The sequence below is a fragment of the Hordeum vulgare genome, chromosome 2H, assembly GCF_904849725.1.
Source record: "Hordeum vulgare subsp. vulgare chromosome 2H, MorexV3_pseudomolecules_assembly, whole genome shotgun sequence".
In the NCBI taxonomy this organism is placed as follows: Eukaryota; Viridiplantae; Streptophyta; class Magnoliopsida; order Poales; family Poaceae; genus Hordeum; species Hordeum vulgare.
Window position 1 is genome coordinate 559304421 of NC_058519.1, and position 26918 is coordinate 559331338.

The following is a 26918-nucleotide window of genomic DNA, read 5'->3' on the forward strand; positions in this document are numbered from 1 at the left end:
CGCGGATGAGGTTGAAGCGTCGTTTGATGTGTCTGGACTTCTTGTGAAACCGTGGTTCCTTTGCTAAGGCAATGGCACCCGTGTTGTCACAGAACAAGGTTATTGGATTCAGTGCGCTTGGCACCACTCCAAGATCCATCATGAATTGCTTCATCCAGACACCCTCCTTAGCCGCCTCCGAGGCAGCCATGTACTCCGCTTCACATGTAGAATCTGCTACGACGCTTTGCTCAGAACTGCACCAGCTTACCGCACCCCCATTAAGAATAAATACGTATCCAGTTTGCGACTTAGAGTCATCCGGATCTGTGTCAAAGCTTGCATCGACGTAACCTTTTATGGCGAGCTCTTCGTCACCTCCATACACGAGAAACATATCCTTAGTCCTTTTCAGGTACTTCAGGATATTCTTGATCGCCGTCCAGTAATCCACTCCTGGATTACTCTAGAACCTACCTGCCATACTTATGGCCAGGCTAACGTCTGGTCTAGTGCATAGCATTGCATACATGATAGAACCTATGGCTGAAGCATAGGGGATGGTGCGCATATGCTCTCTATCCTCATCAGTTGCTGGGCACCGAGTCTTACTCAATCTCGTACCTTGTAAAACTGGCAAGAACCCTTTCTTGGACTGTTCCATTTTGAACCTCTTCAAAACTTTATCAAGGTATGTGCTTTGTGAAAGTCCTATCAGGCGTTTTGATCTATCCCTGTAGATCTTAATGCCTAGAATGTAAGCAGCTTCTCCTAGGTCCTTCATAGAAAAACTTTTATTCAAGTAATCCTTTATGCTCTCCAAAAACTCTACGTTGTTTCCAATTAGCAATATGTCATCCACATATAATATTAGAAACGCCACAGAGCTCCCACTCACTTTCTTGTAAATACAAGATTCTCCAACCACTTGTATAAACCCAAATGCTTTGATCACCTCATCAAAGCGTTTGTTCCAACTCCGAGATGCTTGCACCAGTCCATAAATGGATCACTGGAGCTTGCACACTTTGTTAGCATTCTTAGGATCGACAAAACCTTCGGGTTGCATCATATACAATTCTTCCTTAAGGAAACCGTTAAGTAACGCCGTTTTGACATCCATCTGCCAGATTTCATAATCGAAAAATGCAGCTATTGCTAACATGATTCTGACAGACTTAAGCATTGCTACGGGTGAAAATGTCTCATCGTAGTCAACTCCTTGAACTTGTGAAAAACCCTTTGCCACAAGTCGACCTTTATAAACGGTCACATTGCCGTCAGCGTCCATCTTCCTCTTAAAGATCCATTTGTTCTGAATAGCCTTGCGGCCCTCAGGCAGTACCTCCAAAGTCCACACTCTGTTCTCATACATGGATCCTATCTCGGACTTCATGGCTTCTAGCCATTTGTTGGAATCTGGGCCCACCATTGCTTCTTCATAATTTGCAGGTTCATTGTTGTCCAACAACATGATTGATAAGACGGGATTACCGTACCACTCTGGAGCAACACGTGGTCTCGTCGACCTGCGTGGTTCGACAGAAACTTGAACCGGAGTTTCATGATCATTATCATTAACTTCCTCCTCAACCGGCGTCACAACGACAGAGGTTTCCCCTTGCCCTGCACCACCATCCAGAGGGATGAGAGGTTCGACAACCTCGTCAAGTTCTATCTTCCTCCCACTCAATTCTCTCGAGAGAAACTCCTTCTCGAGAAAAGCTCTCTTTTTAGCAACAAACACTTTGCCCTCGTATTTGAGATAGAAGGTGTACCCAACTGTCTCTTTTGGGTAACCTATGAAGACGCACTTTTCCGCTTTGGGTTCCAGCTTTTCAGGCTGAAGATTTTTGACATAAGCATCACATCCCCAAACTTTAAGAAATGACAACTTTAGCCTTTTGCCATACCACAGTTCGTATGGTGTCGTCTCAACGGATTTTGATGGTGCCCTATTTAAAGTGAATGCAGCTGTTTCTAATGCATAACCCCAAAACTATAACGGCAAATCGGTAAGAGACATCATAGATCGCACCATCTCTAATAAAGTACGATTACGACGTTCGGACACACCATTACGCTGTGGTGTTCCAGGCGGTGTCAACTGTGAAACAATTCCACATTGTCTTAAGTCAGCACCAAACTCGAAACTCAGATATTCACCCCCACGATCAGACCGTAGGAACTTGATCTTCTTGTTATGATGATTTTCAACTTCACTCTGAAATTGCTTGAACTTTTCAAATGTTTCAGACTTGTGCTTCATTAAGTAGACATAACCATATCTACTCAAATCGTCAGTGAAGGTGAGAAAATTACGGTATCCGCCGCGTGCCTCTACGCTCATCGGACAACACACATCGGTATGTATGATTTCCAACAAGTCACTTGCACGCTCCATTGTTCCGGAGAACGGAGTTTTAGTCATCTTGCCCATGAGGCATGGTTCGCACGTGTCAAGTGAATGAAAGTCAAGTGACTCCAAAAGTCCATTGGCATGGAGTTTCTTCATGCGCTTTACACCAATATGACCTAAGCAGCAGTGCCACAAAAATATGGTGCTATCATTGTTAACTCTAACTCTTTTGGTCTCAATGTTATGTATGTGGGTATCGCTATCAAGATTCAATATGAACAATCCTCTCACATTGGGTGCATGACCATAAAAGATGTTACTCATAGAAATAGAACAACCATTATTCTCTGACTTAAAAGAGTAACCGTCTCGCAATAAACAAGATCCAGATATAATGTTCATGCTCAACGCAGGCACTAAATAACAATGATTCAAGTTCATAACTAATCCTGATGGTAACTGAAGTGAAACTGTGCCGACGGCGATTGCATCAACCTTGGAACCATTTCCTACGCGCATCGTCACTTCATCTTTCGCCAGCTTTCGTCTATTCCGCAGTTCCTGTTTCGAGTTGCAAATATGAGCAACAGAACCGGTATCGAATACCCAGGCACTACTACGAGAGCCGGTTAAGTACACATCAATAACATGTATATCAAATATACCTGATTTTTCTTTGGCCGCCTTCTTATCTGCCAGATACTTGGGGCACTTGCGCTTCCAGTGACCCATACCCTTGCAATAGTAACACTCTGTTTCAGGCTTAGGTCCAGCTTTGGGTTTCTTCGTCGGATTGGCAACAGGCTTGCCGCTCTTCTTTGAATTACCCTTCTTGCCTTTGCCGTTTCTTTTGAAACTAGTGGTCTTATTCACCATCAACACTTGATGCTCTTTACGGAGTTCAGACTCTGCGACTTTCAGCATCGAAAAAAACTCGCCGGGAGACTTGTTCATCCCTTGCATGTTGTAGTTCAACACAAAGCCTTTATAACTTGGCGGCAGTGATTGAAGGATTCTGTCAGTGATAGCCTCTTGCGGGATTTCAATCCCCAGCTCAGCTAGACGGTTTGAGTACCCAGACATTTTGAGCACATGTTCACTGACAGACGAGTTCTCCTCCATCTTGCAAGCATAGAATTTATCGGAGGTCTCATACCTCTCGATCCGGGCGTTCCTCTGAAAGATAAACTTCAACTCCTGGAACATCTCAAATGCTCCATGACGCTCAAAGCGACGTTGAAGTCCCGGTTCTAAGCCATACAAGACTGCACATTGAACTACTGAGTAGTCCTCCTTACGTGCTAACCAAGTGTTCTTAACATCCTGATCAGCCGTAGCGGGTGGTTCATCTCCTAGCGCAGCATTAAGGACATAATCCTTCTTCCCATCTTGTAAGATTAGCTTAAGATTATGAGCCCAGTCTACAAAGTTGCTTCCATCATCTTTCAACTTAGCTTTCTCTAGGAACGTATTAAAATTCAGGGTGACTGTCGCGTGGGCCATGATCTACAACACAAATATATTCAAAGTGGACTTAGACTATGTTCAAGATAATTAGAGTTTAACTTAATCAAATTATTCGCTAAACTCCCACTCAAAAAGTACATCTCTCTAGTCATTTGAGTGGTTCATGATACACTTACACTAGCTCAGGTCCGATCATCACGTGAGTTGAGCATAGTTTCAGTGGTAAGCATGCCTATGCTAATCATATCATCTATATGGTTCATGATCAACCTTTCGGTCTCATGTGTTCCGAGGCCATGTCTGCACATGCTAGGCTCGTCAAGCTTAACCCGAGTGTTCCGCGTGTGCAACTGTTTTGCACCCGTTGTATGTGAACGTTGTGTCTATCACACCCGATCATCACGTGGTGTCTCGAAACGACGAACTGTAGCACAGTCGGGGAGAACACAATTTCGTCTTGAAATTTTAGTGAGAGATCACCTCATAATGCTACCGTCGTTCTAAGCAAAATAAGGTGCAGACATGATATGGCCATCATCATGTGCTCCTTGATCTCCATCACCAAAGCACCGGCACGATCTTCTTGTCACCGGCGCCACACCATGATCTCCATCAACGTGTCGCCATCGGGGTTGTCGTGCTACTCATGCTATTACTACTAAAGCTACATCCTAGCAAAATAGTAAACGCATCTGCAAGCACAAACGTTAGTATAAAGACAACCCTATGGCTCCTGCCGGTTGCCGTACCATCGACGTGCAAGTCGATATTATCTATTACAACATGATCATCTCATACATCCAATATATCACATCACATCGTTGTCCATATCACATCACAAGCATACCCTGCAAAAACAAGTTAGACGTCCTCTAATTTTGTTGTTGCATGTTTTACGTGGTGACCATGGGTATCTAGTAGGATCGCATCTTACTTACGCAAACACCACAGCGGAGATATATGAGTTGCTACTTAACCTCATCCAAGGACCTCCTCGGTCAAATCCGATTCAACTAAAGTAGGAGAAACTGACACTTGCCAGTCATCTTTGAGCAACGGGGTTACTCGTAGAGATGAAACCAGTCTCTCGTAAGCGTACGAGTAATGTCGGTCCAAGCCGCATCAATCCAACAATACCGCGAAATCAAGAAAAGACTAAGGAGGGCAGCAAAACGCACATCACCGCTCACAAAAACTTTTGTGTTCTACTCGAGAAGACATCTACGCATGAACCTAGCTCATGATGCCACTGTTGGGGAACGTCGCATGGGAAACAAAAAATTTCCTACGCGCACGAAGACCTATCATGGTGATGTCCATCTACGAGAGGGGATGTGTGATCTACGTACCTTTGTAGACCGTACAGCAGAAGCGTTAGTGAACGCGGTTGATGTAGTGGAACGTCCTCACGTCCCTCGATCCGCCCCGCGAACCGTCCCGCGATCAGTCCCACGATCTAGTGCCGAACGGACGACACCTCCGCGTTCAGCACACGTACAGCTCCATGATGATCTCGGCCTTCTTGATCCAGCAAGAGAGACGGAGAGGTAGAAGAGTTCTCTGGCAGCGTGACGACGCTCCGGAGGTTGGTGATGATCTTGTCTCAGCAGGGCTCCGCCCGAGCTCCGCAGAAACGCGATCTAGAGGAAAAACCGTGGAGGTATGTGGTCGGGCTGCCGTGGAAAAGTCATCTCAAATCAGCTCTAAAACCTCCGTATATATAGGTGGGAGAGGGGGAGCCTTGCCTTGGGGCTCAAGGAGCCCCAAGGGGGTCGGCCGAGCCAAGGGGGGAAGGTCTCCCCCCCCCCCCAAACCTAGTCCTACTTGGTTTGGTGGGTGGAGTCCTTCTTTCCTTTCCCACCTCCTCCCTTTTTTTTCTTTTCTCTTTGATTTTCTTCCTATGGCGCATAGGGCCTTCTTGGGCTGTCCCACCAGCCCACTAAGGGCTGGTGTGCCACCCCCAACGCCTATGGGCTTCCCCGGGGTGGGTTCCCCCCCCCCCCCCGGTGAACTCCCGGAACCCATTCGTCATTCCCGGTACATTCCCGGTAACTCCGAAAACCTTCCGGTAATCAAATGAGGTCATCCTATATATCAATCCTTGTTTCCGGACCATTCCGGAAACCCTCATGACGTCCGTGATCTCATCCGGGACTCCAAACAACATTCGGTAACCAACCATATAACTCAAATACGCATAAAATAACGTCGAACCTTAAGTGTGCACACCCTGCGGGTTCGAGAACTATGTAGACATGACCCGAGAGACTCCTCGGTCAATATCCAATAGCGGGACCTGGATGCCCATATTGGATCCTACATATTCTACGAAGATCTTATCGTTTGAACCTCAGTGCCAAGGATTCATATAATCCCGTATGTCATTCCCTTTGTCCTTTGGTATGCTACTTGCCCGAGATTCGATCGTCAGTATCCACATACCTATTTCAATCTCGTTTACCGGCAAGTCTCTTTACTCGTTCCGTAATACAAGATCCTGCAACTTACACTAAGTTACATTGCTTGCAAGGCTTGTGTGTGATGTTGTATTACCGAGTGGGCCCCGAGATACCTCTCCGTCACACGGAGTGACAAATCCCAGTCTTGATCCATACTAACTCAACGAACACCTTCGGAGATACCTGTAGAGCATCTTTATAGTCACCCAGTTACGTTGCGACGTTTGATACACACAAAGTATTCCTCCGGTGTTAGTGAGTTATATGATCTCATGGTCATAGGAACAAATACTTGACACGTAGAAAAAACAGTAGCAACAAAATGACACGATCAACATGCTACGTCCATTAGTTTGGGTCTAGTCCATCACGTGATTCTCCTAATGACGTGATCCAGTTATCAAGCAACAACACCTTGTTCATAATCAGAAGACACTGACTATCTTTGATCAACTGGCTAGCCAACTAGAGGCTTGCTAGGGACAGTGTTTTGTCTATGTATCCACACATGTAAATGAGTCTTCATTCAATACAATTATAGAATGGATAATAAACGATTATCTTGATACATGAATTATAATAATAACTATATTTATTATTGCCTCTAGGGCATAATTACAACAATTACTACTCAGGTAGAACAAGTACTTAAAGCTCAGAATGACTTGCTCAATGAATTAATTAACAACTCTGTCATAGTCATTACTAGAGGAGACAAAATGACTCAAGAACCTTTGTATCCTGAAGGCCATCCTCAGAGAATTGATCAAGATTCTCAAGGAATTAATGCTGATACACCCAGTCATCCTAAGAAGAAGAAGAAGGATGATAGAAACCTACATGTCAGTTCACCAAATACTGTCACACCTGAAGAACCAAATGATATTTCTGCATCTGATGCAAAAACACAATCTGGTGATGAACATGAACCTGGTGACAATATGGACAACGATGTTCATAATAATGCTCAACCTAGCAATAATAAGGATGTGGAGATTGAACCTACGGTTAATCCCGATAACCCACAACCTAAGAGATACGATAAGAATGACTCCACTGCTAGGAAGCATGGTAAAGAAAGGGAGCCATGGGTTCAGAGACCTATGCCCTTTCCTCCTAAGCCATCCAAGAAAAATGATGATGAGGATTTTGAGCGCTTTATTGAACTGTTGAGACCCGTCTTTCTGCAGATGCGGTTAATTGATATGCTCAAAATGTCTCCATATGTCAAGTACATGAAAGATATCGTGACCAATAAACGGAAGATACCAGATCTTGAGATCTCCACTATGCTTGCCAATTACACTTTCAAAGGTGGATCCTAAGAAACTTGGTGATCCCGGAGTGCCCACTATACCTTGCTCCATTAAAGAAAACTACGTAAGAACTGCCTTATGTGACCTTGGAGCCGGTGTTAGTGTTATGCCTCATTCTCTTTATCGTAGACTTGAACTGGATAAGTTGACACCCACTGAAATTTCTCTGCAAATGGCCGACAAATCAACTGCTTTCCCTGTCGGCATTTGCGAGGATGTGCGTGTTGTGGTTGCCAACACCACTATCTTAACAGACTTTGTTATCTTGGATATTCCCGAGGACGATGCCATGGCTGTCATCCTCGGAAGACCCTTTTTAAACACTGCAGGGGGTGTTATCGATTGCAACAAAGGCAATGTCACTTTCCATGTCAACGGTAATGAGCATACAGTGCACTTTCCGAAGAAACGATATCAAGTACATTGCATCAATGCTATCAAAAAAACTTCATCGATTCTTATTGGGAGCTTTGAATGCCCTATTCCTCGTGTCAAGATGAAATATGATTTGCTTGCTGGGGAGATTCATATCCCCATTGAGGTGACTTAGTGGCTATTCGACAATTCTCCGTTTCCTTTTGCGATTTCAAAAAGTTTTGTCATGAGGATTTGATCAACCCCATTGACGGATTTCTTTCGATGAACATGAAATGGATGAATCAAAGAGTCACATACCTCTGTTTTAAGCTTTCACTTTCTGTTGCTTAGAAGGAAAATGATAGATTTAGTTTAGTTTTTCCTGTTTTCTGTTTTAGCGTCCCGGAGAAAAGTACCCCGAAAATAAAAGTTCTCCGATGGTCCTGAAAATCAAATATGATTTTTTCTGGATTTTTTGAAAAATAATGGGACTGAGAGCTGGCCTGGGGGCCACACCAGTGGGCCACAAGCCCTGTAGCCGCGGCCTCCCCCCTGGCCGCGGCTACCAAGCTTGTGGGGCCCACAGGGACCCCCCCTCCACTCATTCCAGCTCCCATCCTCTTCTTCTACATCCAGAAAAAATCGTTTTGTAGCTCAAACCCGTGTTCTTGCTCATTTGGCTGTGATTTTCGATCTCCTTGCGCAAAGCACCATTCTCCGAACCGTTTTGGGGAAATTACTCCTTGGTAAGTGACTCCTCCATTGGTCCAATTAGTTTCTACTCTAGTGCTTTAACCTTCGCGTATTCTTGCTACCTTGGTGACCCTGTTCTTGAGCTTGACATGTTGATTTTAGCTGGTCCCAAGTAGTTTTAGTGCGTGATACGGTCTCTAGGCACTAGTAGGAGTAGTTGCTACGAGTTGGGTTAATCCTTACTCACTTTTCTTTCGAAGTCTCTAAAAAATTCAGAATTTTTCAGAGTTAGAAAAGGGAAAAGATGAGGAGGTTCTTGAGAGGCTCTTCAAGCTGTAACCCCAAGGAGGATGAGAAGAACCACCCCAAGTACGTGGTTCCTCGAGTCACAGAAATTCGAGCGTGCGAGTGGCCAAGTGATGAATTTTTGCGCGTCGCTGGGTTTTATGAAGACTTTTATTACTTGGTGGAGAACGCAGGTCTTACCGCATTCATTGAAGATAAGTGCCCACAATACCTCCTCCTCACCAATATTTTCGGTCAAAGCTTCAACTTTTATCCGAGGAAGAATCCTCCTATGGTTGAGTTCATGTTATACGATATCCCCCAACACATGACACTACAGGTTTTTTGCAATGTGTGCAAATTACCTTATGTTGGGGATATTCATGATCCTCGTCCACTGGACTTGGAGGCTTTCATAGGTACTATTGCTGTTGGAGAGGAGAGAGGAGTGTCTCGCGCTAGAATTGCTAGCATACATTTTTCCTGTGCTTCGGTACTTCTCATTATTTGTGGGAAAATGTTTGATTGGCCGTGGGGAGGCTGAATCACTAAGCTCTCTAGACCTTGCAATTTTGCGCGAAGGCCTTTATAACAATAAGATTTATAGCCTAGGTTCTATAGTAGTTCAGCGGTTGAACACAAACCGTCCCAAAGGTGTCGTCTATGGAGGTATATATGCTACTCGTCTTGCTAGACACTTTGAGATACCTATTGCACTTCGCGAGGAAGAAGAAATGCTTCTTCCTGAGAAATATCTGGATTATGACAGCATGGTTCGCCATGATTTTCTGGATAGAGATGCTAGTAGACGGATGATTTATAACTTGGTATTTAGTCAGGGTACTCGAGAGACTATTACTTTGCCTGCTCCTTCTTTGTTCAACCTTTATGCAGGCAGGTACATTATTATGCCCTCGGACATCTATGCGTATTGGGGCTTGGCCCAACCACAAGTGCCCGTGCCCGAGCCGCCAGTCGAGTACCAGACGGCAGTTTATCAGTGGGAGCCAGAGGAGCTCACACAACAGTGGCATCCACAGTCCGCTTCGGATTATCCCGGAGCTGGTTATTTCCCTCCTTGGGAGTAGACCAAGTTAGGCCAAAAGCCTAAGCTTGGGGGAGTACGTGTTCTCACCGACTTTACATTCTTGCCTATGCTTTTACTTTGTTAGTCGGTGTTTACACTTTGCCACTGTATTATCCATGCTAGTTTATTTTTGTTTTCTTGTTTTCTTGTTTTGTGTCCTTTTGTGAAAACCCAAAAAGATTTTCCTTTCTTCTTTTGCTTGTTGGGAGCTTTCCCGTGTAAATAGTTTTCTTCTTCTTTGAGTCGAGGTAGAAGACCATGGTTACAATGTTTAGTGGCTCTCGCATGCATACCTGTTCATTTGTTAAAGAGTCATATTACTTTGTCTTCGCCTTTGTGTTTGCGTGCAGATTCAGCTTAGTCCAATGCACGAGCACTCTTATTATTGTTCACATCGTTCGATCGTGCAAGTGAAAGGAAATAATGATGATATATGATGAAGTGACTCAGACTGGAAAAGCTGGTATGAACTCTATCTATTTTGTTTTTGTAAATATGACTAGCTTGTCGTCCGAGATTCAACTTTGTTGAGAGAGAACCATGTTTGCAATGACAACTTAGATATCATAGTTTCTGATTCCATGCTTAATTAGCTAGGAGCTTATAATGGTTTGTCTTGAATGCCAACATAGATTTTGAGATGACTATGATGTAGTATGATAGGATGGTATTCTCCTTTGAATGATTCAAGTGGCTTGACTTGGCGCATGTTCATGCATGTAGTTGAAACAAAATCGACATAGCCTCTATGATGTTCGTGTTCATGGTGATTTATATCCTTCTCATGCTTGCACTCAATGTTAGTCAAACTCATTGCATCTTGATGACTGTTGTCGCTCTCTAGTTGGTCGCTTCCCAGTCTTTTGCTAGCCTTCACTTGTACTAAGCGGAATACTACTTGTGCATTCATTTCCATAAACCCAAAAGTTTTTCCATGAGAGTCCACCATACCTACCTATTTGTGGTATCTACCTGCCGTTCCAAGTAAATTTGCATGTGCCATTCTCTAAACCTTCAAGAAATAATATGTTTTGCTTGCCCGAACCGCTCATGTGGTGACAGGGGGCTATTGGTATCTTCCATGTTAGGCGTGTTATCCTCGACATGTGTTTATTCACTGTCATTCACGAGAAAGGGGCCGGTAATTGGAATGTCCAGTTCCACGCTAAAATCGAAAACATAACTGTAAAACATGACTCCCCCGGATTGATGTTAGTATGGACGGTACCCGAGGATTCGGCTAGCCGTGGAGTGTGATTGATTGGTGGTGGGGTAGTTAAAACTTTACTTTTCTCTTTGGGAACCGCCTATAGCATGAGTAGCATGGAAGATATTGATAACTCTTGGTCATTGCGTTGACAATGAAAGCATGCCACCCAAAATTATTATCTCTGTTTTCAAAGCTTGAGCTCTGGCACCTCTGCAAATCAATGCTTCCCTCTACGAAGGGCATGTCTATTTATTTTCCTGTTGAGTCATCCTCTTCTTATATAATCACCAATTAGAGAGCACCTCTGTCATTTTTATGCTTTGCTTTTGATTGATATTGAGTATGACTATGACTGTATCTTCGTTGCTATGAATTACAATGTTTAGTCAGCCCTTGATCTTTGAAAGTGCTCTGTATTTAAGTTTTGCGGTCTCAGAAAGAGCTAGCGAGATACCACCTATTCATATTGCTCCATGCTTGTTTTGATTGAATTGTTGGTATCTGAAACTCATTATTATTTCCTCGCTAGCTGTTTATGCCATTGATATTAGTTTACCGTGAGACCTATGTGTCACTTGCTTATGTGGTTAACTTGTGATCTTGCTGAAATTCTGGTTATGAGTTAGACATAGTTGCAACAACAAGATCAAACAGAGTTTGTCAAAGTTTTTCTCTCTTTCAGTTTATCAACTGAATTGCTTGAGGACAAGCAAGGTTTTAAGCTTGGGGGAGTTGATACATCTCCATCGTATCTACTTTTTCCAAACTCTTTTGTCCTTGTTTTGGACTCTAATTTGCATGATTTGAATGGAACTAACCCGGACTGACGTTGTTTTCAGCAGAATTGCCATGGTGTCTTTTTTGTGCAGAAATGAAAGTTCTCGGAACGTCCTTAAAATTTACGGAGAATATTTCTGGAAAATATGAAAACTACCTGCGCAAAGATCCACCGGAGGGGACGGGCTAGTGGGCCACAAGCCCTGTAGCCGCGGCCTCCCCCCTGGCCGCGGCTACTAGGCTTCCAGCGCTATTTATTCCCTTTGGTCCCGGAAAAATTAGGCGAGAAGAGTTCATCGCGTTTCACGATCCAGAGGCGGTGCCACATCCCGTTCTTGCCCTGGAGGGCAGATCTGGAGTCCGTTTTGGGCTCCGGATCAAGGAGATCGTCGCCATCGTCATCATCAACCTTCTTCCCTCTCCAATTCCATGACGATCTCCATCGTTTGTGAGTAATCTATTCGTAGGCTTGCTGGGCAGTGATGAGTAGGATGAGATTTATCATGTAGTCGAGTTAGTTTTGACGGGGATTGATCCCTAGTATCCACTATGTTCTGAGATTGATGTTGCTACTACTAGGGCCCAAGTGCCATGAATTCAGATCTGAAATTATTATGTTGTCACCAATATATGTGTGTTTTAGATCCGATCTTGCAAGTTGTAGTTACCTACTATGTGTTCTGATCCGACAACCCCGGAGTGACAATAACCGGAACCACTCCCGGTGATGACCATAGTTTGAGGAGTTCATGTGTTCACCAAGTGCTAATGCGTTGGTCCGGTTCTTTATTAAAAGGAGAACCTTAATATAACATAGTATCCATTTGGACCCCGCTGCCACGGGAGGGATGGACAATAGATGTCGTGCAAGTTCTTTTCCCTAAGCACGTATGACTACACACGGAATGCATGCCTACATCACATTGACGAACGGGAGCTAGCCACATATCTCTCCGTGTTATAACTATTGCATGATGAATGTCATCCAACAAATAACCGATCCATTGCCTACAAGTTTGTCCTACTGCCACTGTTACTTGCTCTGCCGTTACTACTGTTGCTGCTAATGTTACTTGCTGCTACTGTTACTTGCTGCTACTGTTACTTGCTTTGTCCTGCTGCCGCTGCCACTACTGTTGCTACTATTGTTACTTGCTGCCACTGTTACTTGCTTTGTCCTGCTGCTGCTACCACTCTGTTGCTACTACGGTTACTTGCTGCTACTGTTACTTGCTTTGTCCTGCTGCTACTGCCACTACTGTTGCTACTAGTTTTACTTGCTACTGCTCTTACTTTCTACTGTTGCTACTTGCTACTGTTGTCACTACTGTTTTTCCTTGCCACTGTTGTTACTCGTTACTCTGCTACTACCTGCTACAATACTAATCTCGCACCTTTGATACTTCAGTTAGGAATAATCTGTCGTCAACAGATTCTTTCCTAGCACCATTGCTATCATACTACCTTTGCTGCTTATACCCTGCTTGCAGATACTAATCTTTCAGGTGTGGTTGAGCCGACAACTCAACTGCTAATACTGGAGAATATCCTTTCACTCCCACCGTGTCGAACCAACAAATTTGGGTTGAATACTCTACCCTCGAAAACTGCCGCGATCCCACACGTTGGTGGGCCATTGCAAGACAATTGCTAATTGTTGAGCAACCGGAAGCACGCACCTTTTTGAGAGAGAGAGACATGCACTCATCGTGATTTTGCTAGAATGCTTATAGTGCTTCACTTATATCTTTTGAGCTAGATACGTTTGCTCTTGTGCTTCACTTATATCTTTTAGAGCACGACGGTGCGTGATTTGGTAGTTGGCTTATGCTATGAAAGTAGTTCCATGTGCTAGGTACCCAAAGAAGATGCAAAACCTTCCATCTTCATGTGCATTGAGTAGAAAGAAAAGTTTCTATTCTTCTCAATTAGTTTTGAGACATGGATTCGGTAATATTAAAAGCTATGTGAGTAGGGTCTTGTGAATCTAGAAATACTTGTGTTGAAGTTAGTGATTCCTGTAGCATGCACGCATGGTGAACCGCTATGTTAGGAAGCCGGAGCATAATTGATCTATTGATTGTCATCCTTTGTGTTGAGGTCGGGATCGCGCGATGGTTTACACCTACCAACCCTTCCCCTCGGAGTATGCGTTTAGCACTTTGTTTCGATTACTAATAAAAACTTTTGCAACAAGTATGTGAGTTCCTTATGACTAATGTAGAGTCCATGGTATAGATGCACTTTCACCTTCCACCATTGCTAGCCTCTCTAGCGCCACGGAATTCTCGCCGGTGCACAAACCCACGAAATTCCTTCCTCAAAACAGGCACCATACCTACCTACTATGGCATTTTCATAGCCATTCCGAGATATATTGCCATGCAACTACCACCGTTCCGTCTCATGACTTGTGTCGTCACTCTCATATTGCCATTGCATGATCATACTAGATCGTTGCACATCCCGGTACACTGCCGGAGGCATTTCCTATGGATTCATCATCATTGTGATCTTTGAGCTTTGAGTAACTAAAAAGTGTGATGATCATCATTATTAGAGCATTGTCCCATGTGAGGAAATAAAAAAAAGAGGCCAAAGTGCCCAAAAAAGAGAGAAAAGAAAAAAAGAGGCCTAAGAGCCCAAATAAAAAAAGGGAAATGAGAGAAAAAGAGAGAAGGGACAATGCTACTATCTTTTTCCACACTTGTGCTTCATGCTAGCACCATGTTCTTCATGATTGAGAGCTTCTTGCTTTGTCACTACCATATGCTAGTGGGAATCTTTGTTTCATAACTTGGTTTGTATATTCCAATGATGGGCTTCCTCAAAATTGCCCTAGGTCTTCGTGAGCAAGCAAGTTGGATGCACACCCACTAGTTTTCCTCTTGAGCTTTCACATATTTATAGCTCTAGTGCATCTCTTGTATGGCAATCCCTACTCATTCACATTTATAGCTATTAATGGGCATCGTCATAGCCTATTGATACGCCGAGTCAGTGTGACCATCTCCTCCTTTTTGTCTCAGAACCACCACCACACTCTATTCCACCTATAGTGCTATATCCATGGCTCGCGCTCATGTATTGCGTTATAGTTATAAAAAGTTTGAGAAAGTAAGAGTGCGAAGACAATTACTTGGCCAATTCCGGGGTTGTGCATGATTTACATTAGTTGTGTGAGGATGATGGAGCATAGCCAGACTATATGATTTTGTAGGGATAACTTTCTTTGGCCTTGTTATTTCGAAAGTTCATGATTAATTTGCTAGTTTGCTTGAAGTATTACTATTTGCATGTCAATAGCAAACTATTTTTTTGAATCTTACGGAACTGAATGTTCATGCCACGTGAAAGAAGTTGCAAAGGACAACTATGCTAGGCAGCATTCCACATCAAAAATTCATTCTTTATCACTTCCCTACTCGAGGACGAGCAGGAGTTAAGCTTGGGGATGCTTGATACGTCTCCAACGTATCTATAATTTTTGATGGTTTCATGCTATTATCTTGTCAAACTTTGGATGTTTTGCATGCCTTTTATTTATTTTCTGGGACTAACTTATTAATTCAGTGCCAAGTGCCAGTTCCTGTTTTTTCCATGTTTTTGACCCCTTTCAGAGGAGATTTTGAAATGGAGTCCAAACGGAAGAAAATCCCTGAAAAGATTTTTTCTGGAACGGAAGAAGATCGGGGGACTCGGGAGCCATGCAGGCTTGTGGGCCCCCTAGAGGTCCCATGACCTAGATCTTGCGCCTATATATTCCCAAATATTCCCAAAAAAATCAGGGGAGCATCGTAATCACTTTTCCGCTGCCATAAGCTTCTGTCTCCGCAAGATCCCATCTGGGGCACATCCTGGTGCCCTGTCGGAGGGGGGATTCGGACACGGAAGGCTTCTCCATGAACACCATGACCTCTTCGATGATGCGTGAGTAGTTCACCATAGACCTACGGGTCCATAGCTAGTAACTAGATGGCTTCTTCTCTCTCTTGGATCTTCAATACAAAGTTCTCCATGATCTTCATGGAGATCTATCCGATGTAATCTTATTTTGCGGTGTGTTTGTCGAGATCCGATGAATTGTGGATTTTTGATCAGATTATCTATGAATCTTATTTGAGTTTCTCCTGATCTCTCTTATGCATGATTTCATATCCTTGTAATTTTCTTCGAGTTGTGGGTTTTGTTTGGCCAACTAGATCTATGATTCTTGCCATGGGAGAAGTGCTTGGTTTTGGGTTCATACCGTGCGGTGACCTCACCCAGTGACAGAAGGGGTAGCGAGGCACGTATCGTGTTGTTGCCATCAAGGGTAAAAAGATGGGGTTTTCATCATTGGTTTCAGATTATCCCTCTACATCATGTCATCTTGTTAAAGCGTTACTCTTTTCGTCATGAACTCAGTACACTAGATGCATGCTGGATAGCGGTCGATGTGTGGGGTAATAGTAGTAGATGCAGAAAGTATCGGTCTACTTGGCTCGGACGTGATGCCTATATGCTAGATCATTGCCTTAGATATCGTCATGACTTTGCGCGGTTCTATCAATTGCTCGACAGTAATTTGTTCACCCACCGTAATACTTGCTATTGTGAGAGAAGCCTCTAGTGAACACTATGGCCCCCATGGTCTACTCCACACCATATTTTCAGCCTTACACTTTTTACTTCGTTGCACTTTCCGCCTTCAGATCTCACTTTGCAGACAATCTTGAAGGGATTGACAACCCCTTTGAAGCGTTGGGTGCAAGCTTGTTTGTGTTTGCGCAGGTACTCTGGACTTGATGAGACCCTCCTTCTGGATCGATACCTTGGTTCTCAAACTGAGGGAAATACTTACTGCTCCTGTGCTGCATCACCCTTTCCTCTTCAAGGGAAAAACCAAGGCAAGCCCAATCTCCATCAATGTCTCAATTTCTGACGCTGTTGTTTGAGAAGTAGCACTATCCAGCATGCATCTAGTGTATTGAGTTCATAACAAACAGAGTAACGCTTTAAGCAAGATGACATGATGTAGAGGGTTAAATTCATGCAATATGATATAAACCCCATCTTTTTACCCTTGATGGCAACAACACGATGCGTGCCTCACTACCCCTTCTGTCACAAGGTGAGGACACCGCATGGTATGAACCCAAAACCAAGCACTTCTCCCATTGCAAGAATTATAGATCAAGTTGGCGAAACGAAACCCACAACTCAAAGAGAATTACAAGGATACGAAATCATGCATATAAGAGATCAGAGGAGACTCAAATAATATTCATAGATAATCTGATCATAAATCCACAATTCGTCGTATCTCGACAAACACACCGCAAAAGAAAGTTACATCGGATAGATCTCCATGAAGATCATGGAGAACTTTGTATTGAAGATCCAAGAGAGAGAAGAAGCCATCTAGCTACTAGCTATGGACCCGAAGGTCTGTGGTGAACTACTCACGCATCATCGGAGAGGCAATGGTGTTGATGAAGAAGCCCTCCGTGTCCAAATCCCCCCTCCGGCAGGGCACCAGAACGGTCCCCAGATGGGATCTTGCGGAGATAGGAGCTTGCGGCGGCGGAAAAGTATTTTCGTGGCTCTCTCTGGTGGTTTTGGATTTTTAGAGAATTTATAGGCAGAAGAAGTAGGGCAAAGGTGCCACGGGGGGCCCACAAGCATGCTAGGTGCGCCCCCAGGCTGTGGCTAGGGGGCTTGTGACCTCCCCCGAGGTCCTTTGCCTTGGTTCTCAAGTCCCGTGTGTATCTTCTGTTATGGAAAAATCATTCCGCAGGTTTTATTCCATTTGGACTCCATTTAATATTCTTCTCTGAAAAAGTCAAAAGCACGGAAAAACAGAAACTGGCACTTGGCATTGAGTTAATTGGTTAGTCCCCAAAAATATATAAAATAGCATATTAATGCATACAAAACATCCAAAGTTGACAAGATAATGGCATGGAACCATCAAAAATTATAGATACGTTGGAGACGTATCAAGCATCCCCAAGCTTAACTCCTGCTCGTCCTCGAGTAGGGAAGTGATAAAGACTGAATTTTTTATGTGGAATGTTGCCTAAGATATTTGTCCTTTGTAACTTCTTTCTTGTGGCATGAATGTTCAGATCCGTAAGATTCAAAACAATAGTTTACTATTGACATGAAAACAATAATACTTCAAGCATACTAGCAAAGTGATCATGAACTTTTGAAGTAACAAGGCCAAAGAAAGTTATCCCTACAAAATCATGCACAACCCCGGTATTGGCCAAGTAATTGTTTTCGCACTCTTACTTTCTCAAACCTTTTCAACTCTCACGCAATACATGAGTGTGAGCCATGGATATAGCACTATAGGTGGAATAGAGTGTGGTGGAGGTTGTGTGGCAAAAAGGAGGAGATGGTCACATCGACTCGGCATATCAATGGGCTATGGAGATGCCCATCAATAGATATCAATGTGAATGAGTAGGGATTACCATGCAACGGATGCACGTAGAGCTATAAGTGTGTGAAAGCTCAAAAGGAGAACTCGTGGGTGTGCACCCAACTTGCTTGCTCACGAAGACGTAGGGCAATTTTGAGGAATCCCATCATTGGAATATACAAGCCAAGTTATATAATGAAAATTCCCACTAGTATATGGAAGTTTCAAAATAAGAGACTCTCTGTCATGAAGAACATGGTGCTATTTTGAAGCACAAGTGTGGAAAAAGATAGTAGCATTGTCCCTTCTCTCTTTTTCTCTCTCTCTTTTTTGTTTGGGCTCTTTGGCCTCTTTTCAATTTTTTTGGTGGGCATATTTGGCCTCTCTTTTTTCCTCACATGGGACAATGCTCTAATAATGATGATCATCACACTTTTATTTACTCACAACTCAATACTTACTACAATGATGACTCTATAGGAAATGCTTCCGGCAGTGTACCGAGATGTGCAATGATCTAGCTTAGCGTATGACGTTGCAACATCTCGCTAGCTATCTTACGATCATGCAATGGCAATATGAAAGTGACGGAACAAGTCATGAGACGGAACGGTGGGAGTTGCATGGAAATATATCTTAGAATGGCTATGAAAATGCCATAATAGGTAGGTATGGTGGCTGTTTTGAGAAAGTTATATGGTGGGTTTGTGCACCGACGAAAGTTGCGCGGCACTAGAGAGGCTAGCAGTGGTGGAAGGTGAAAGTGCATCTATACCATGGACTCACATTAGTGATGAAGAACTCATATACTTATTGCGAAAGTTTTATTAGTAATCAAAACAAAGTGCTAAACACATACTCCTAGCGGAAGGGTTGGTAGGTGTTAACCATCGCGCAATCCCGACTGCCACACAAAGGATGACAATCAATAAATCAATTATGCTCCGACTTCCTAACATAGCGGTTCACCATACGTGCATGCTACGGGAATCACTAACTTCAACACAAGTATTTCTAGATTCACAACACCCTACTAACATAACTATAATATTACCAAATCCAAATCTCAAAACTTAATTGTGAGGAATCAAACTTCTCTTACTAATCAATGCACTTGAATATGGAAGTTTTTATCATATCCTCTTTGGATGCCTATCATCTTTAGGACTACTTTCATAGCACACGCCAATTACCAAGTTACTTAGAGAGAGCACTCTCAAAAAGATATAAGTGAAGATCGAGAGTTTTTATTTCTTAAAAATATGACACCGCCATGCTCTAAAAATATCTAAGTGAAGCACTAGAGCCAAGTTATCTAGCTCAAAAGATATAAGTGAAGCACATGCGAGCTAAATTGCCTAACTCAAAAGATATAAGAGAAGCTCAATGAGTATTCTAGCAAATTCACGATGAGTGTATGTCCCTCTCAAAAAGGTGTGCAGCCAGGATTATTGCGACAAAACAAAAATAAAAGACTCCTATAATACACGACGCTCCAAGCAAAACACATATCATGTGGTGAATAAAAATATAGCTCCAAGTAACAAGACCGATAGATTGAAGACGAAAGAGGGGATGCCTTCCCGGAGCATCCCCAAGATTAGGCTTTTTGCTGTCCTTGAATTTGACTTGGGATGCCTTGGGCATCCCCAAGCTTAAGATATTTCCACTCTTTATCCCATTGTCCATGAGAATGTCACCCAAAACATGAAAACTTCACAACACAAAACTTAAACAGAAACTCGTGATATCATTAGCATAAGAAAACAAACTACCAACTCTTTAGGTACTGTAGTAAATTGATTTCTATTTAGATTGATGTTAGATTACTGTATTCTCACTTTTCCATGGCTAGTACCCCCCGATACTATCCATAGTTTCATCAAAATAAGCAATCAACACAACAAAAACAGAATCTGTCAAAAACATATCAGTCTGTAGCAATCTGTATACTTCGTATACTTCTGGTATCCCAAAAATTCTGAAAAATTATGACAATTAGGGAAATTTGCATATCAACCAGCAGAAAAACGAATCAACTCAAAATCTCTTTCTGTATAGGAATTAAAAATAATTTCGTGGGCACAAAGTTTCTATCTTTTTCAGCATGATAAAACAACCATCACCAAAACTAATCATAAAGGTTTTACTTGGCACAAACACAAAAAGAAACACAAAAAACACAATCATAAAAAAATTATGATGGTGTGGACACAACAAAACATAAAGCAAAAAAGCAAAGATAAATTCATTGGGTTGCCTCCCAACAAGCGCTATTGTTTAATGCCCTTAGCTAGGCATAAGGCGATATAATCAAGTATCGTCGTCTTTGGTGCTCAAAGCATAAGTAGCCCTCATCATGGATTCATAAGGCAATCTTATTTTATTTCTAGGAAAGTGTTCCATGCCCTTCTTTAATGGAAATTGAAATCTAATATTCCCCTACTTCATATCAATGACAACACCAATAGTCCTAATGAAAGGTCTACCAAGAATGATGGGACATGTCGGATTGCAATCAATATCAAGCATAATGAAATCTACGGTACGTAGTTCCTATTTGCAATAATAAGAACATCATTGATCCTTCTCATAGGTTTATTAACAGTAGAATCCGCAAGACGCAAATTAAGAGAGCACTCATAAATCTCATTGAAGCCTAGAACATCAGATAAAGACTTTGGAATAGCAGAAACACTAGCACCCAAATCACACAAAGCATTGCATTCATAGTTTTTAATCTTGATTTTGATAGTAGGTTCCCACTCATCATTAAGTTTTCTAGGAATAGATATTTCCAACTCAAGTTTCTCTTCAAGAGATTTCATCATAGCATCAACGATATGATCGGTAAAGGCCTTATTTTGGCTATAAACATGTGGAGAGTTTAGCATGGATTGCATCAAGGAAATACATTCAATCAAAGAGCAACTATCATAATTGAATTCCTTGAAATCCAAAGTAGTAATTTCATTACTACTCAAAGTTTTGATATCCTCTACTCCACTTTCAGTGCTTTTAGCATCAAGATAAATAGACTCTGAATCATTGGGGCGTTTCTCAACCAAAGTGGATTCATATCCAGCCCCATCATCATTAGGATTGACATTAGAAAACAAGATTCAATAGGAGTCACACCAAGCACTTTAAGATCTTTTCGATTCTCATCACGTATTTCAGGTTTAGCAGCCATTTTATTGACTAAGGTAGCCTGTTTATCACAAAACTCGCCTACCAATTTTTCAAGACGAGCAAGCTGAGAATTTAACGCAAGGAATTCTTTGACCATATCATCAACTTCTTTATTCATAAAAGCCATAAAAGAATTTTGCTCCCTTAGTTCTCTAAGAAAGTAACTATTATAATCAAACTGTGTAGACATGAAGCCTTTAACACTAGTTTCAATCTCTTCCAACCTTTTATAGTAAGCATCATAATCCTTTGGTTGGGCCATACAGGTCTTAGCAGGCAGACAAGCGCACAAGCAAACAGAAAGCAAGCGAAAGAAAAGGGCGAACAAAAAAGGCAAATATTTTTGTAATTTTTCTTTCAGAAGTGGGGGAGAGGAAAACGAGAGGCAAAAGGAAAATAATGTAAATGCAAGAGATGAGTTTGCTATAGTTACTTGGATATGCTTCACTTTAAATACTCCCCGGTAACAGCGCCAGAAATTGGCACGTTGACGGGAGACTATTATTGACTTGATCCTCCCCGGCAACGGCGCCAAAAATTCTTCTTGCTACCTCTTGAGATTGCGTTGGTTTTTCCCTTGAAGAGGAAAGGGTGATGCAGCACAGTAGCAGTAAGTATTTCCCTCAGTTTGAGAACCAAGGTATCAATCCAGTAGGAGTATCAAGATGAGGCACCAATGTACCTGCGGAAAATAAACAAACTTGCACCCAACGCTATAAAGGGGTTGTCAATCCCTTCTAGATTATTTGCAAGGTGAGATCTGAAGGCGAAAAGTGCAACAAAGTAAAAGTCTAGATCTGAAAATATGATGTGAAGTAGACCCGGGGGCCATTGTGTTCACTAGAGTCTTCTCTCATGATAGCAAGTATTACGGTGGGTGAACGAATTACTGTCGAGCAATTGATAGAATCGCGCAAAGTCATGATGATATCTAAGGCAATGATCATACATATAGGCATCACGTCCGAGACAAGTAGACCGATACTTTCTGCATCTACTACTATTACTCCACACATCGACCGCTATCCACCATGCATCTAGTGTATTGAGTTCATAACAAAAAGAGTAACGGTTTAAGCAAGATGACATGATGTAGAGGGATAAATTCATGCAATATGATATAAACCCCATCTTTTTACCATTGATCTCAACAACATGATGCGTGCCTCGCTACCCCTTCTGTCACTAGGTGAGGACACCGCACGGTATGAAGCCAAAACCAAGCACTTCTCCCATTGCAAGAATTCTAGATCAAGTTGGCGAAACGAAACCCACAACTCGAAGAGAATTATAAGGATACGAAATCATGCATGTAAGAGATCAGAGGAGACTCAAATAATATTCATAGGTAATCTGATCATAAATCCACAATTCATCGGATCTCGAGAAACACACTGCAAAAGAAAGTTACATCGGATAGATCTCCATGAAGATCATGGAGAACTTTGTATTGAAGATCCAAGAGAGAGAAGAAGCCATCTAGCTACTAGCTATGGACCCGAAGGTCTGTTGTGAACTACTCACGCATCATCGGAGAGGAAATTGTGTTGATGAAGAAGCCCTCCGTGTCCGAATCCCCCTCCGGCAGGGCACCAGAATGGTCCCAGATGGGATCTTGCGGAGACAGAAGCTTGCAGCGGCAGAAAAGTATTTACGTGGCTCTCTCTGTTGGTTTTGGATTTTTAGAGAATTTACAGGTGGAAGAAGTACGGCAAAGGAGCCACGGGGGACCCACAAGGCCGTGGCTAGGGGGTTTTTGACCTCCCCCGAGGTCCTTTGCCTTGGTTCTCAAGTCCCTTGCGTATCTTCTGTTATGGAAAAAATCATTCCGCAGGTTTTATTCCGTTTGGACTCCGTTTAATATTCTTCTCTGAAAAAGGTCAAAAACACGGAAAAAACAGAAACTGGCACTTGGCACTGAGTTAATAGGTTAGTCCCAAAAAGATATAACATAGCATATTAATGCATACAAAACATCCAAAGTTGACAATATAATAGCATGGAACCATCAAAAATTATAGATACGTTGGAGACGTATAAACGGCCCGCCGGTGGTGGTGATGATCTACTCGTGCAGGGCTCCACCCGAGCTCCGCAGAAATCCCATCTAGAGGAAGAACTACGTGGTATAGGTTTGAGTCGCACGTGGCAAAGTTGTGTCTCAAAAGCCCTAAAACCACCAATATATATAGGAGGATGGGAGGGGCTAACCTTGGGGCTCAAGGGAGGCACAAGGGCACCGGACGATGGGAGGAGGTGGACTCCCACCCTGCTATCCCACAGACAACAGCGCCAGAAATTAACACGTTGACAGAGGCTGGGCTTGCGTTGGTTTTTCCCTTGAAGAGGAAAGGGTGATGCAGCACAGGAGCAGTATGTATTTACCTCAGTTTGAGAACCAAGGTATCGATCCATAAGGAGGGTCTCGTCAAGTCCAGAGTACCTGCGCAAACACAAACAAGCTTGCACCCAACGCTTCAAAGGGGTTGTCAATCCCTTCAAGATTGTTTTGTAAAGTGAGATCTGAAGGCGGAAAGTGCAACGAAGTAAAAAGTGTAAGGCTGAAAATATGGTGTGGAGTAGACCCTGGGGGCCATAGTGTTCACTAGAGGCTTCTCTGAAAATAGCAAGTATCACGGTGGGTGAACAAATTACTGTCGAGCAATTGATAGAACCGCGCAAAGTCATGACGATATCTAAGGCAATGATCATACATACAGGCATCACGTCTGAGACAAGTAGACCGATACTTTATGCATCTACTACTATTACTCCTCACATCGACCGCTATCCAGCATGCATCTAGTGTATTCAGTTCATGGCGAACAAAGTAACGCCTTAAGCAAGATGACATGATCTAGAGGGATAATCTCAAACCAATGATGAAAACCCCATCTTTTTAGCCTTGATGGCAACAACACAATGCGTGCCTCGCTACTCCTTTTGTCACTGGGTGAGGTCACCGCACGGTATGAACCCAAAACCAAGCACTTCTCCTATAGCAAGAATCATAGATCTAGTTGGCTAGACAAAACCCGCAACTCGAACAGAATTACAAGGATATGAAATCATGCATAAGAGAGATCAGAAGAAACTCAAATAAGATTCATAGATAATCTGATCATAAATCCATAATTCATCGGATCTCGACAAACACACCGCAAAAGAAGATTACATCGGATAGATCCCCATGAAGATCATGGAGAACTTTGTATTAAAGATCCAAGAGAGAGAAGAAGCCATCTAGTTACTAGCTATGGACCCGTAGGTCTATGGTGAACTACTCACGCATCATCGGAGAGGTCATGGTGTTGATGGAGAAGCCCTCCGTGTCCGAATTCCCCTCCGGCAGGGCACCAGGACGTGCCCCAGATGGGATCTTGCGGAGATAGAAGGTTGCGGTGCCAGAAAAGTGATTGCGATGATCTCCTCATTTTTTCTGGAATTTATAGGAATATATAGGCGAAAGTACTAGGGCAAAGGGCGTCTAGGGGGCCCACAAGCCTGGATGGCGTGCCCCCCTGGCCACGGGGTGGGGGCTTATGGGGCCCTGGAGCTTCTTTGGCTTGGCTCCCAAGTTCCTCAATCTTCTTCCGTTCCAAAAAAAATATTTTCAGGGATTTTCTTCCGTTTGGACTCCGTTTCAAAATCTCCTCTAAAAGGGGTCAAAAACATGGAAAAAACAGGAACTGGCACTTGGCACTAAGTTAATAAGTTAGTCCCAAAAAATATATAAAAGTCATGCCAAACATCCAAAGCTTGACAAGATAATAGCATGAAACCATCAAAAATTATAGATACGTTGGAGACGTATCAAGCATCCCGAAGTTTAACTCATGCTCGTCCTCGAGTAGGGAAGTGATAAAGAATGAATTTTTGATGTGAAATGCTACCTAGCATAGTTGTCGTTTGCAACTTCTTTCATGTGACGTGAATGTTCAGATCCGTAAGATTCAAAACAATAGTTTTCTATTGACGTGAAAACAGTAATACTTCAAGCGAACTAGCAAAGTAATCATGAACTTTCAAAATATCAAGGCCAAAGAAAGTTATCCCTACAAAATCATATAGTCTAGCTATGCTCCATCATCCTCACACAACTAATGTAAATCATGCACAACCCCGGAATTGGCCAAGTAATTGTTTTCGCACTATTACTTTCTCAAACTTTTTATAACTATCACGCAATACATGAGCGCGAGCCATGGATATAGCACTATAGGTGGAATAGAGTGTGGTGGTGGTTGCGAGACAAAAAAGGAGGAGATGGTCACACTGACTCGGCGTATCAATAGGCTATGGAGATGCCCATTAATAGATATCAATGTGAATGAGTAGGGATTGCCATACAAGAGATGCACTAGAGCTATAAGTATGTGAAAGCTCAAAAGGAAAACTAGTGGGTGTGCATCCAACTTGCTTGCTCACGAAGACCTAGGGCAATTTTGAGGAAGCCCATCGTTGGAATATACAAGCCAAGTTATATAATGAAGATTCCCACTAGCATATGGTGGTGACAAAGCAAGAAGCTCTCAATCATGAAGAACATAGTGCTAACATGAAGCACAAGTGTGGAAAAAGATAGTAGCATTGTCCCTTCTCTCTTTTTCTCTCTTTTTTTTATTTGGGCTCCTAGGCCTCTTTTTTCTTTTCTTTTATTTTCTCTTTTTTGTTTCTTTTTGGGCTCTTTGGCCTCTTTTTTTATTTTTTATTTCGGCACATGGGACAATGCTCTAATAATGATGATCATCACACTTTTATTTACTCACAGCTCAAAGATCACAATGATGATGACTCCATAGGAAATGCCTCCGGCAGTGTACTGGGATGTGCAACGATCTAGCATGGCGTATGATGTTGAAACATCTCGCTAGCTATCTTACGATCATGCAATGGAAATATGATAGTGAAGACACAAGTCATGAGACGGAACAGCGGGAGTTGCATGGCAATATATCTCGGAATGGCTATGAAAATGCCATAGTAGGTAGGTATGGTGGCTGTTTTGAGGAAGGAATTTGGTGGGTTTGTGCACCAGCGAGAATTGCGCGGCACTAGAGAGTCTAGCAATGGTGGAAGGTGAAAGTGCATCTATACCATGGGCTCACTTTAGTCATGAAGAACTCACATAATTATTGGGAATTTTTTTATTAGTAATCGAAACAAAGTGCTAAACGCATACTCCGAGGGGAAGGGTTGGTAGGTGTAAACCATCGCGCGATCCCGACCTAAACACAAAGGATGACAATCAATAGATCAATTATGCTCTGACTTCCTCACATAGCGGTTCACCATACGTGCATGCTACGGGAATCACTAACTTCA